Raw genomic sequence first — 12366 nt, forward strand, 5'->3', positions numbered from 1 at the left:
GCCTATAGTGAACATGTAAAACTTTAAAAGTAGGCAAGGCCACATTCTAATAAAAGACGGACACATGCAGTCACCTAAAAACCTTTAAAAAAATATATAAAGTAGTCTAAAAGTCTGTAAGAGGGGTGTTGGAAATGTTGCTGCGACCGTCGAAGGTCAAATAAAATCAACCAAAATAAGTGCTTTGACTTCACGAGCTTTCTAGTCTTGCATTGCCAGACCTCCACAGCGCTGCGGAGGAAGAGGAGCTTTCCAATAAGTTCAAAGCGTATAGGCTACTGGATCTCCTCCGGTGCCTCCCCACTGCTGCCCCACGCCGGGGCGGTGTGGATTCCCCGGAGCTTCATCTGCAGCCACACCTGACGCTCCTGCACCTGCTTCAGCTCCCCAAGATTGTGCATGAGCTGGACCTCACTTACCGTCCTTTTTCTGTACATAGGATCATAAAATGTAGACTACCTTAGTTTGACATTGTAAAAACAGACTGTGCTGCTAAGAAGAGGGGTAAATAGCCTAAATGAGGTAGCCTATTTAACTTGTGAATGATCTTAATTGATCTGCAAGAGGCATTAGGAGGGAGAAATTACCTTAGGGGGCGCGCTTCACAGAGAGTGAAGAGGTGTAAAATGCAGAGTGAAATGAACACGAGTTTATAGTCCAGATTGCGCATGTTGACCTGTTATTTAAAAAAAAAAAGAAATATTCTCAACGTCATGTTTTCTCGTAAATTTAAAAAGCTTTCAAAACTTTCAATATTTTGTATTAAACAAATAAATAACAGCATTTCGAATGTCCAACCTTTAGCCTTAAGTTAAATAAGTGAGCAGCCTATTGGAGGACCAACATGAATTACATTTTTATTAAAATATAAGTTGTTTGTTTTTATATTGAAAGCCCCACATTCAAATATATCACAGTGTCAGTCTAAGCTAATTTAGGCTTATCTAAAATAAATAAAAGAATAAACTATAGTTTAGGTGTGTTTGGCCTACATCTCAGACTATAACAAGCTGAACATACCTCTGGTGCTCACTTCTCCTCAGTCTGATAAAAGAAAAAGTTACCAGGATATAAAGTGAAGTCAGTCTGGTTTGGTGGTTAGCTCCTATTAGTTATGATAAGCACTGCTCCCCAACTTCCTTTTATAGCCCCTGGGCCCAGTTGATGAGCTGCCTTCATTATTGCTGTTGATGTCATACCTCCAGCTCCTGGAGGGGGCAGGACAGTAATGACACAACACCTCCTCTGAGCGTCAGGCTTTTACTGTCATACCAGACCAAACTAATGGCTTTGCATGTTGAACCCAAACACCCTCACATCCACCTACATGCACAAACGCACATAAACCAAAGTTCCAAACCTTTAAAAGGAATGTCTGTATTTCATTTACATCTAGTAATTTCAACAAGGATTTGATGTCTGGTGACATTTTATGTCTCATGTATCACTACATTATAGAATCATCACATGTATGTTAAAACATGAGTTATTAATAAAGTGATACTTTTTGGTGCAGATTTTCCCCTCCACATTTTCAATTTTGCATGCTACTCGGTTATTTTTTTCCCTACTTCAGATCAGTGGCCAGATCTATTAGTCTACATCTGATGTGACCTTTTTGTCTGAATCCCAGCATACCTCACAACAATAGCGCTAACATTTGGATGGATTTATGACTCCCATTTGGGAATCTCCCTGGTTACATATGCACTTTACTCAAGAATTAACATTGTTGTAATGAGTTTGCCTCCCCTAAAAGAGCTTTTACAATGACCTGACGTCAAAGAAAACATCCTGAATCAAAGAGTAAGTGGGAGTTCAGGAACTGTGTCAGTGGGTGATGCGGTTGCCATCACTGTTGTCATGAATGGTGTGTGCATGTCGTGTCAACTTGGAATCTCTGAACATCTGAAGAATTATGACTTACTCAGATATGTGTGTGTGTGTATATATATATATATGTATATATAACAATACATATTTTGAAGTTTAAAAATAGTAACAATATGTCTGCTGATATGTATTTACAAGAAATATTTTGACATATTTAAAGAGCAGTGGACATAAAAAGTATAATGGCAGGACATTTTACAGCTGAAAAATTAATTTGTGCTCCCCCAGGGGCCAAACCAAGTCATGGAGACATGGATTATAAATTACTTCCAAAATATACTAGGCTACACAACAATAGCAATATCTGAAATAAGACAATATCGGCCAATCGGTGCGGCTGCTTTATCAGTAGCAGTACCTTTCAGAGCCGTCACAGGGGGGATGCGAGGCCCTGTGCCAACTTAAAGGGATACTTCACCGATTTAGCATTAAGCTTTGTATCAGCAGAAACACGGTAGTATTTTTGAATGACCGTGCTTCCCTCCCTCATGTCCAGAGATCTCTGTATTGTGGGTCTGGAATAAATCTTCCGATGACGTAAAACGACGATTTTTGCGTCATTGGAAGATTTTTGCGTCATTGGAAGATTTTTTGCCCAGAGGTAATGGACTACAGCCATTAGTAGGAGCTACTTCCGCATGTTTTCAACCCGCCCATAGGGGGTTGGACTGTCGTCTTTCTCCGAGTATTGCCGAAGCAAAACGAGCGTCAGCCATCTTGAATCCTCGCTACTGGCTTCTCAGCAGAAAACTTTTAGATAGATAGATAGATAGATAGATAGATAGTAGAGGTGTTGAAATTAATCAAATAATCGATGCATCGAATCGTGGACATAGACGATGTTGCATCGATAATCGGCCTGGCCATAATCGATTATTTCTGTTTACAATTTAATGTATGCCTAACAACCTTTCTGTTTACATATTCTGTTATGTTTTGCACATTCAGGAAGTGCCATGTGCTCAGTGCTGTAGTTTTATGTGTCCAATTTATTTAGTATTAGAGCACTGCAGAATGTTTTGTTTTTGAAGCTTGAAAAGCTATGAATTAAATATTCTATATGGCTTTAATAGTAAAAATGTATTTGACGCATCGTGATGCATCGAGATATCGAATCGAAGACATGATAATCGTAATCGAATCGAATCGGAAGATCAGTGAAGATTCACACCTCTAATAGATTGATAGATTTATTCATCCCAAAGGAAATTTTAGAACAACAAATATGTGCATTCAAACTACCGCACACGTGTACCACCGGGATACATTGGTACAGATCGGAGAATATGCAGGACACTTTATTACAGATGGACTACTCGCCACACTACGCAAGTTTCGCCCGCCGGCTATGGAGACCAGCGGTGTTGCTCGATGCATCTGGCCGGTAAAGGGACATCATCAGCGGGGAACGTTGAACGAGTGTGCCGGTGGAAAGCTAACGCTAGCCGGCCAATTGTTCCATCAATCCTGCTTGCAAGTGTCCGCTCATTAGACAACAAACTGGACTACATCCAACTTCAACGAAACTCCCAACTAGTCGAGGTGGGCTGTGTTAACACGGACTGCCTTGTGCAGGAATGCTTGTATCCAACTAACTGCTAACTGCTGGTGGAGTTTGTGACTAAATGTTAAATTTTAAATGCCGACCATTCTACATTCCACGCAAATTTATTTACTTGTTTATACTCAGTGTTTACAGCCCACCAAGCGCTAATGCTAGTAGCTATGTGTTAGCTGAACTTTACGGAGCATATAATGTGTGTGCACTAAATGTAGCCTGTTTCTTATGTCGTTTTTATATAATGTCGTTTTTATATATTTTAATTGTGTAGCCACGGTGAAAACGTTTCATGTACATGGTTTAAATGACAATAAAACACACTTGAGTTGAGTTGACTGTCTCACTGTCTGTCTGTAAACGGTAGGCGTGGCTTTGGAGTAGACGCTAAAGCAGCGAAACAAGTGCATTCTGGGATTTGGTGTCTTTCATCCACATGAGCTAAAAACACATTTTCTGGAATCCACCAATTTCTAAAAAAATTTCACATTTCTACTACATAAGTGACCCAATTTAAAGATATATTCATCTTTCCGACGGTGAAATTAAACCTTTAATGTGCGAGGCCCTGCTCATTGACATAGCTACAACGTGATGCCCACGTAAGAATCACTGTCAACCCGCACAGGGACTGCTGTTATTGAGACAGCTATATAAATATTGCAAACACGTGACCACAACCACGTGACGACGCCATGACGGACGGTGGAAGCACAGGCGTGGAAGCAACAGTAGTAGACGAGCGGAAAGTTTCATAGTTTCAATACATAACACTAAATAAACTGCATTTATGGCTTTATGGCTTCTTCTATTGAACAACAAGTTGTCGTGCCGTTATCGGTCGAGGTAGGACATCTGGTAGGTGCTCACAAAGAACAGTATTTGGAGAAGTTGGAGATAGCAGGATTGGATACCGACCCTTAATTCTTTCTCCCTCCGTTTTCACGGACCTCATTAAATCACAGAGTCTGCCCGACTTCAGTCCACACAATCTGTACCACTATGTGGTAAACGGGGTATCCCCATATACTGGTGCTGACCTCAAAGCTTTTAAAAGTCTGGATACTTACCAGTTCTTTGTAGCTGGCTGGGTTACAGGTACGCGATGCTACGCTAACGGCAGGGGGAGGTACATCATAATGGCAAATATGAGACATCAATCTAGGGTTTATTTTGTATTAACATCTATTCTTTACTTAAGTAAAGATTTCTATAACACGTAGTCCATGTTTTTAGAGGACATGGTCGGTCGCGATGGGCAGCAGCTAACTAGCAGTCCAAAGCTAGCTTGTCAGCTAGCCAGGGTAGGAGCTCCGCAGACCCGCATTTAACTCGTTTTTTTTGGCCTTTTTGAAGCTAGTTTCTGTGCCATGTCATCTTTTTTGTATGTGTGTTAAGTTAAATGATCAAGGGAACGGCTTTCTTTTTTGGATATGTAACTAGGTCAGTGAATAACCAATGTTAGTTATGTGGGTCATCATCGGGTTGGACCTGTTAGCAGGAACAGCTGGTTAGCACGGCAGCTAGCTAGCTGGTGAGGATAATTTTATTTATCACTCATTTAAAACAGAAAGACAATACATACACATTCTTGTGTTGGTGAGGATTACTTTGTATGCTTGTGTTGGTGAGGATTACTCTGCAGATTGTGAATTTGAGAACACAAACACGAACGAAAACGTACGCGTTTAGCTTGCTGTCCGTCTACAGCATAGTGATTCCGCCGTCCGTCATGGCATTCATAATTCGTGCGAGTGGAGCGTGACGTGAAAGTCACTTTCCTTGCCTTCTTGCCCGCAAACTCAGCAATAAAGTCTTTGTAGTCCAGTGTTTGCGAAATCGGTCACGCTCTTGTGTACCTGACATTATTTCTACCATCTCCTTTTTCTTCGCTAACATAACCATGGTAACGACGTAACATTATAAAACATCGAGCCAAGAACATCACAAAAATACAAAAATATAGAATGTAAAGAACTAAAAGAAAGAGAAAAAAACTGCATGATTACAAACCAGGCAGGCGCGAGGCACCCAGAGGCGCGAGGCCCTGTGCGGTCACACCTATTCAAAAGCCAAAGGGAAGCAAATCATACAATCAATTACAGTAAAGAACATCATAATGGTGGAATGACGAAGCAATGTCAAGTAAAGACAATGCTTAATGTAACATTTGTTATGCTATGCTACAAGAACAGGATAATATTATTATTATTATTGTTATTATTATTATTATTATTATTATTATTATAAACAATTATAGGAGCACTTAAGGGCAAGGCAAGAGTTATTTAGTTAAATTAGCAAGGAAGTAGACAAATTATAATAACATTTTCTGGCTGTTCTATCTATTTTTTCCATACATTATAGTGACTTCAAATATTTGACAAAATAACACAGGAGATAGAGGGGTGGATGCTTTTCCATTTACAAGAATGAATATATTTACCCCAAATAATAACAAAGTTAATTACATCTGTGATGTTAGCATTCAATGTATCCATATAATAAATAATACATAATTGTATGTAAATAAAGGAATATTGTCAATTTTCAAAGACAACAAGCTGTGGACATCAGACCAAAACAATTTGCGATGTGAACATTAAAAAAATTAATGTTCAAGGATTTCCACCTCTGAAGAACAAAATCGATAGTTACATATTGTAACTCCAGATTCTATGAGTATAGGCATAGCGCTCTAAGAGCTGTTGCTATTGGGTTTATCCCTCGCGCATGCGCAGTCGTGAAGATTTCTTTCGCGCCCTAGTGCCCTGCACGAGCCTCTCTTACGTCCGCAGTTACTGTATATTACAGCTGCGAGACCAGAGATCTGCCCACAACATCAGCATTTTTCTTCAGCCAATGTTAGTGAAGCAGGTGGCCCGGATCTTAGAGGGCTATGCCTATACTCATAGAACCTGGAGTTACAAAACGTAACTATAGTTATATTTCGTGTATGCTTCGCCCTCTAAGAGCTGTTGCTATTGGATTAAGGGTGAAGCTGATGTAGTCAATGCCACCTGTGACACCAAAATCCACAAGCAGATACTAATCCACTAGCTCCCCTTCCTTTCCACACTGTACAGGTTTTATTATGTAACAAAATTATATTTTTTGCTTAAAAACCTGATAGGCTATCCCCTCGACTGGCCTGCTTAACGTTGTGAGGCCTTGCTGCATGGATTCTGAAGATGCTACATAATTAAGATTAACATCATCATCATCATTAATTAATGCAAAGCACAGTCCTCACGTTAATCTGTTGCTGGAGGATGGAGATATAGCATACCAGATCTAATAGTGCATCACATGCCGTTAAGTGTGGATAAGACCGAGTGAATCATGGGGACACATCGCACAATGAAAGTGGAGATGCCCAAGACGCCGTTGCGCAGATGCCAGCCACTGTCCTACCTCTGAGGAGGGCCGTGGGTGCTGATAACGCACTCGTGGAGTGTGCCCTGATGCCACTCCCTTTACACTAAAAGCGTGGGTGGTAACCTCACACAGCCGGTGAGACAGCCGCTGTTTTGAAAGAGCCACGTGAGTGTTATTTAGTGAACGAACAGCTGCTCTGCCGTGCGTAAAACATAGGCCTACTGAGACGCGTGCACTGGGCAGACTCAGTGAGATGTTTACTCCGCTTCTCTGTTATGAGGCGGAAACAAGAAACCCTCAAGGTAAGAAATTCTCGGCCGAAAAATTGTTTGTTTTGACTTTCGGCATGAATGAAGGATTTGGCTGTAAAGTAGTAACGCTCCCGTCCTCTCTAATAGAAAAGCAGGACGGCGGAACTGACAGCGCGCATAAGTCACTCACTCTTCTAGCCGGTGTCAAGGCTATGAGGAGCGCTGTTGGAGCAACATTCTGAGAGAGATTTGTGACAGGGCTCAAAAAAGGAACCCCTGAGCCCGAAGCACTGGGATTAAATCCCCTAAAGGTGCTCGAAAAACAGGTTTCTGTCGTCTGACCCCCTTCAACAACGCTTCACTAAGGGATGCGCAAAAACCCATCTCCCTCCACAATCCTTGTGGCACGACGAAAAAAGACCGCCACATACGCTTTAAAACTTAGCCAAATCATTATCCAGAAGTGTCTGAGGGTAGGAACACAAGAGGCAGAGGACATGAGGTGGTGTCTGAGCCTTCCTCCACACACCAGCGCTGGAAAGCGGACCGCCATCTAGCGGACCGCCATCAAGCAGACCGCCATCAAGCGCAACACGCTGAATGAATAAGGCCACTAGTCATACCGTTTCCTTTTCCGTGTATTCACATACAGCATATTGGCTCACACAGTGGCTCTGCTGTTACAGATCAACATCCCCGATTTAACCACAGGGTGGAGTTTGCCTAAGTAGTGCAACGGGACACCCTAGCCTGCCCAAGCGCTCCCGTTCAGCGTGCAGGGCGAAAGCCGTTGGCCTATAACTGCGGGGTGGGAGATCGCACAGTCCGGCTGCGACAGTGTGTCCCTGTGCCATGTGTCAGCTGTCATGATGATGACGTCCCTCCGAGTCGGAAAACACTGTGCGCTCGTGTGTTCTAGTGCCACTAGAATGGCCACCGGGCTCTCTTCCTGAATGCGAGGCAGGAGACGAGGAGTCAGGGGGACAGGGGGAAAAAACGAGACCAGCCTCGCGCCTTCATAGAGAAAAAAACAGTATTTCAACACTTTCAGCAGCGTGGACAGCTCCAGGCAATTTATGTGAGGAGGTGGAGAATCTGGCCACATCCCCCCCACAACCTGCGATTTGCACATGCCCCCCCCAGCTGATGAGAGAAGTGTCTGTGTACACTGTTCAGAATCAGAATCAAAATCAGAAATACTTTAATAATCCCAGGGGGAAATTATTTTTGTTACCACTCCAGGTATACAAACAACATATACAAACAACATATATTATCCAGACTTTTAACATATATAATAAAAACAAATATACAGTAATAATATATAAAATAGGAAATGTACAATGTTAATGTGCAAATAATGCAATAAAAAAGAGAAATGATTGTCTATGTTTGAGATGAGATGATTACAGAGAGGGGGTGTGTGACTCTCTGAGGGAGGCGTTGTAAAGTTTAATGACCACAGGCAGGAAAGATTTCCTGTGGCGCTCTGTGGTGCATCTGGGTGAGAGGAGTCTTCTGCTCAAGGTGCTCCTCTGCTGGGCCAGTGTGTCGTAGAGAGGGTGTGAGACATTATCCAAGATGGACTGAAGCCTGGACAGCATCCTCCTCTCAGCCACGGTCGTCAATGTGTCCAGCTCCTCCCCCACGACATCACCAGCCCTCCTGATCAGTTTGTTCAGTCTGTTGGTCTGCAAACTTCATCCCACTGCCCCAGCATGTGACAGCGAAGAAGATAGCACTGGCCACAACAGACTGATAGAACATCCTCAGCATCGTCCGACAGATGTTAAAGGACCTCAGCCTCCTGAGGAAAAAGAGTCGACTTTGGCCCTTTTTGTAGACAGCCTCGGTGTGTCTTGTCCAGTCCAGCTTATTGTTTAAGTACACCCCCAGGTGTGTGACGTCACTCTCCCCAGGGGAAATACCCCGCTGACAGGGTCCAGGGTTTTTTCCAGTAGGCCAGGTCCGACTGCAGAGAAGGTTAGCATGCGCCTCTTGTGCCGTATTGGATCGTGGTGCAGGCGGCCGAACCATCTCTGAATTTTCCTCATGTGGAGGATTCCCAGAGGGACCACCACGTGACTCGCGGACATCATGCCCAGCAGACGCATCACTGACAGTGCTGACACTGTTTTGTGAGGCGTGATGCATGACAGCAGAGAACTCTCCACTCATAGTGGCTGAGTTTATGTCCACGCCCAGAAAAACTATTACCTCCACTGTGTAGTAGAGCTTAGATCAGGCCCAAAAAAATCAAGCGAGACCCTACCAGAGCCCGTGCACGTTGTGTCCGAGCCCGGCCCGGCCTGACACATTAACTGTAATTATGAGCCCGAGCCCGATTTAAACCCGACAATTTTTAATACGTGGGCCGTTAAAACTGACGTTCTCAACTACAATTCCGAGTTTTTTGAACTACAGAAATCTGTTTAGAAATATCTTAATGAATAATGCAACAAGGACGAAGCATGTAAACTTCAGAATGGAATGGATTGCAAATGGATCCGAATTTAGAATTCTAGAATTCTCCCTCCCAAGGCCAAATAGTGTGGGTAACAGATCAAGGCAGCAACATAATCAAAGCCCTGAGACTTTCTTGTCTCGGTCACCTAATTAATACTGTCCTTCGCCACGGTCTGCAGGACGACGAACTGGTCGCACTACCCAGAGAAACGGGAGAAGCTTAGCTTTCTCCCCACCCAATTATGCTAATAAAGTAATGATTAAAAAAACACAAATGCTTGATCAAGGGCCCGGCCCGGCCCGAGGATAATGGCGGAAAATATCGGCCCAACCCGGGTCAAGTTCGGGCTCGGGCAGAGAATCTAAACTCTACTCTGTAGGAGTGCAGCACTCCCCTGGGAAGGTGCCATAATGATTAAGTCGTCGAAGTAAAACAGGACTTTGATCCCTTTCCTGCGTAACGGCTATAGGGCCGTCCCCATGCATTTGGAGAACGTGCGGGGGGCTAGAGAGTAGCCGAATGGCAGCCGATTGTACTGGTATTGAGCTCCCTGGAAGGAGAAGCGCAGACATTTACAGTGTTTGGGGATGATGGATATGTGGAAATATGCATCTCTCAAATCCACAGAGGTGAAACCACTTGCGGGGGCGCACACAGTCCAGCACGTGTCTGATAGTCAGCATGTGGAATGGGCGCTTCATAATGCACCGGTTGAATTGAGACAGGTCCAAAATGGGTCTCAAACCACCCGCCTTTTTCGGTGTGGGAAAATAGCAGGAGTAGAAACCGTCGTTCTCTTCTCACTGGAGGGACGCAGGAAATAGCATCCTTTGCCAGCAGCTCTGCCAGCTCTAACGTCAGAGCATCTATCTCCATCTGAGATGACACTTTTCAACACGACGGCAAAACGAGGTGGAGGGCTAGCAAACTGGAGCGTATAGCCTCAGGGCGCGCGCACATCCATGTGTTGTCTGTTGCCATAGCAACAGAGAGCGCCGAGCCCTTCCCGCCGCGAGTGCTTGTTCCTCACAGCCCATGGTAGGGCGTAACAAAATGTTACGTAACCGAACCTATGCTGGAGATGCATGGTGGGGCAGTCATCGAGTCAGAGCTCTCCCCGTCCTGCTCAGACGGCCGGGGGGTGAGGAGTGACTGTGTAGCACCGCACATTCTGAGTGGCTCCGCCTGCAGCACAACATGTGTGCAAGGCGTCAGAGCTGTTATCTGAACTCAAGATAGCATGATAGTTTTTACCACGCCGGCAGGATGTAGCCGGTCCATCAGTCGGTACACGGGCGGACACCGCTGTTCTTTGAAGTCTTCAAACTGCTTGTCGCTGAAGAAAAATAGGAAGCAGATCTCTCGTCTTGCAGCTGTAATATACAGTAACTGCGGATGTATGAGAGGCCCATGCGGGGCACTAGGGCGCGAAAGAAATCTTCACGACTGCGCATGCGCGAGGAATAAACCCAATAGCAACAGCTCTTAGAGATGGATGGATGCCAGTCGGGGCTGCTAGCGCGGCTAAGGGAACTACCACACAGATCGACACTGCCAAGCCTCCTACTCACCAACACCAGATCAATCACACAAAATGGGTGAGCTACAAATACACATGGAACTGCTGCGTGATTATTTTCACAGAAGCCTAGCTGAACACACTTATTATCACGGACGGCAGCTAGCAGCTAACAGCTAGCAGCTAACAGGGCGAGCTACCTACCGGCAGGATCGAGACAGGGTAGGTGAATTTAAACAATGTCTGAGTTGAAAATGCATCTTGTTGTCACGTAAGGGCCCTGTTCATGTTGCACAGACATTTTAATTGCATTTTGTGTCTGTTAAGAGGCACAAAGGCACTCTAAAACTTGCCCTGACAACTGCCATTTTAGCTTGGTGGAAGCTCGTAGAGGTAGCTGCAGCAACTCCAGTTTGCTAGGACCGATTCAGGTCGTTTTTTTTTTCAATCGAAAGTACTCGCATATTTATAGCGATCAAGATTAACATAAAAATTGGCCGGAATTCTCCTTTAATGTTTTTGTTAGGAATGTGATACCAAATAGAATGAGGCTTGGACAGACAGTCTTTTAACCATTTCATCCTGAGAGCAGCAATTACTGATTCAAATTCCATAGCTTTTAGTCCCCCATTATCATAATCCCTGACTAGTTGAGATTTGTGAAGGTAGTGAGTCTTATTCTTCCAGATAAATTAAAAAACTTATGGAGTTAGATGACTATTTATTTGGAATTTTTGTTTCATTTCTGTGCTCGACTTCCTGTCCCAACACTATCTGCCGTGTTCTGAATTGCTGCGGAGCTCTCCGTCCGGCAAAAATAGAAGCTCTGTGTATCTGCTCCGGAGGGCTGCGGACCGCCTGAGCTGGGACGCAGTCGGAACGCAGCTGTTCCGCAGTCAGTGGAAATACACACATTGACTTTAATGGAAACCTAATGACTCCGCCGACGTTCCGGAGCGGATCCGCAGCCGTTACCGGCAATTTCCACTGGATGCGGAAAGTCTGCGGTTATGGCCGCAGACGTTCCGCATCCAGTGGAAATTGCCGGTCAGAGTGATAGAGAAAGACTCTCTATGGCTCTGGGTAGGCTACGTTGAACACCCTGTCGTGTGCGCAAGCGCTCTACCTTTTTATTACCACGAAATAACACGTCTCTGCTGATTGGGTAGCACCTGTGACACAGCCAATAAACGAGAAACATCCACCAAACGAGAGAAAACATATCCCAAACAGTTGCACACCGTTTCACACCGTTCGGAGGAAACGTCATTCAACCAGGAAATCGTTGCAAAACGGTGTA

Source organism: Sander vitreus, chromosome 8, assembly GCF_031162955.1.
Source record: "Sander vitreus isolate 19-12246 chromosome 8, sanVit1, whole genome shotgun sequence".
NCBI lineage: Eukaryota > Metazoa > Chordata > Actinopteri > Perciformes > Percidae > Sander > Sander vitreus.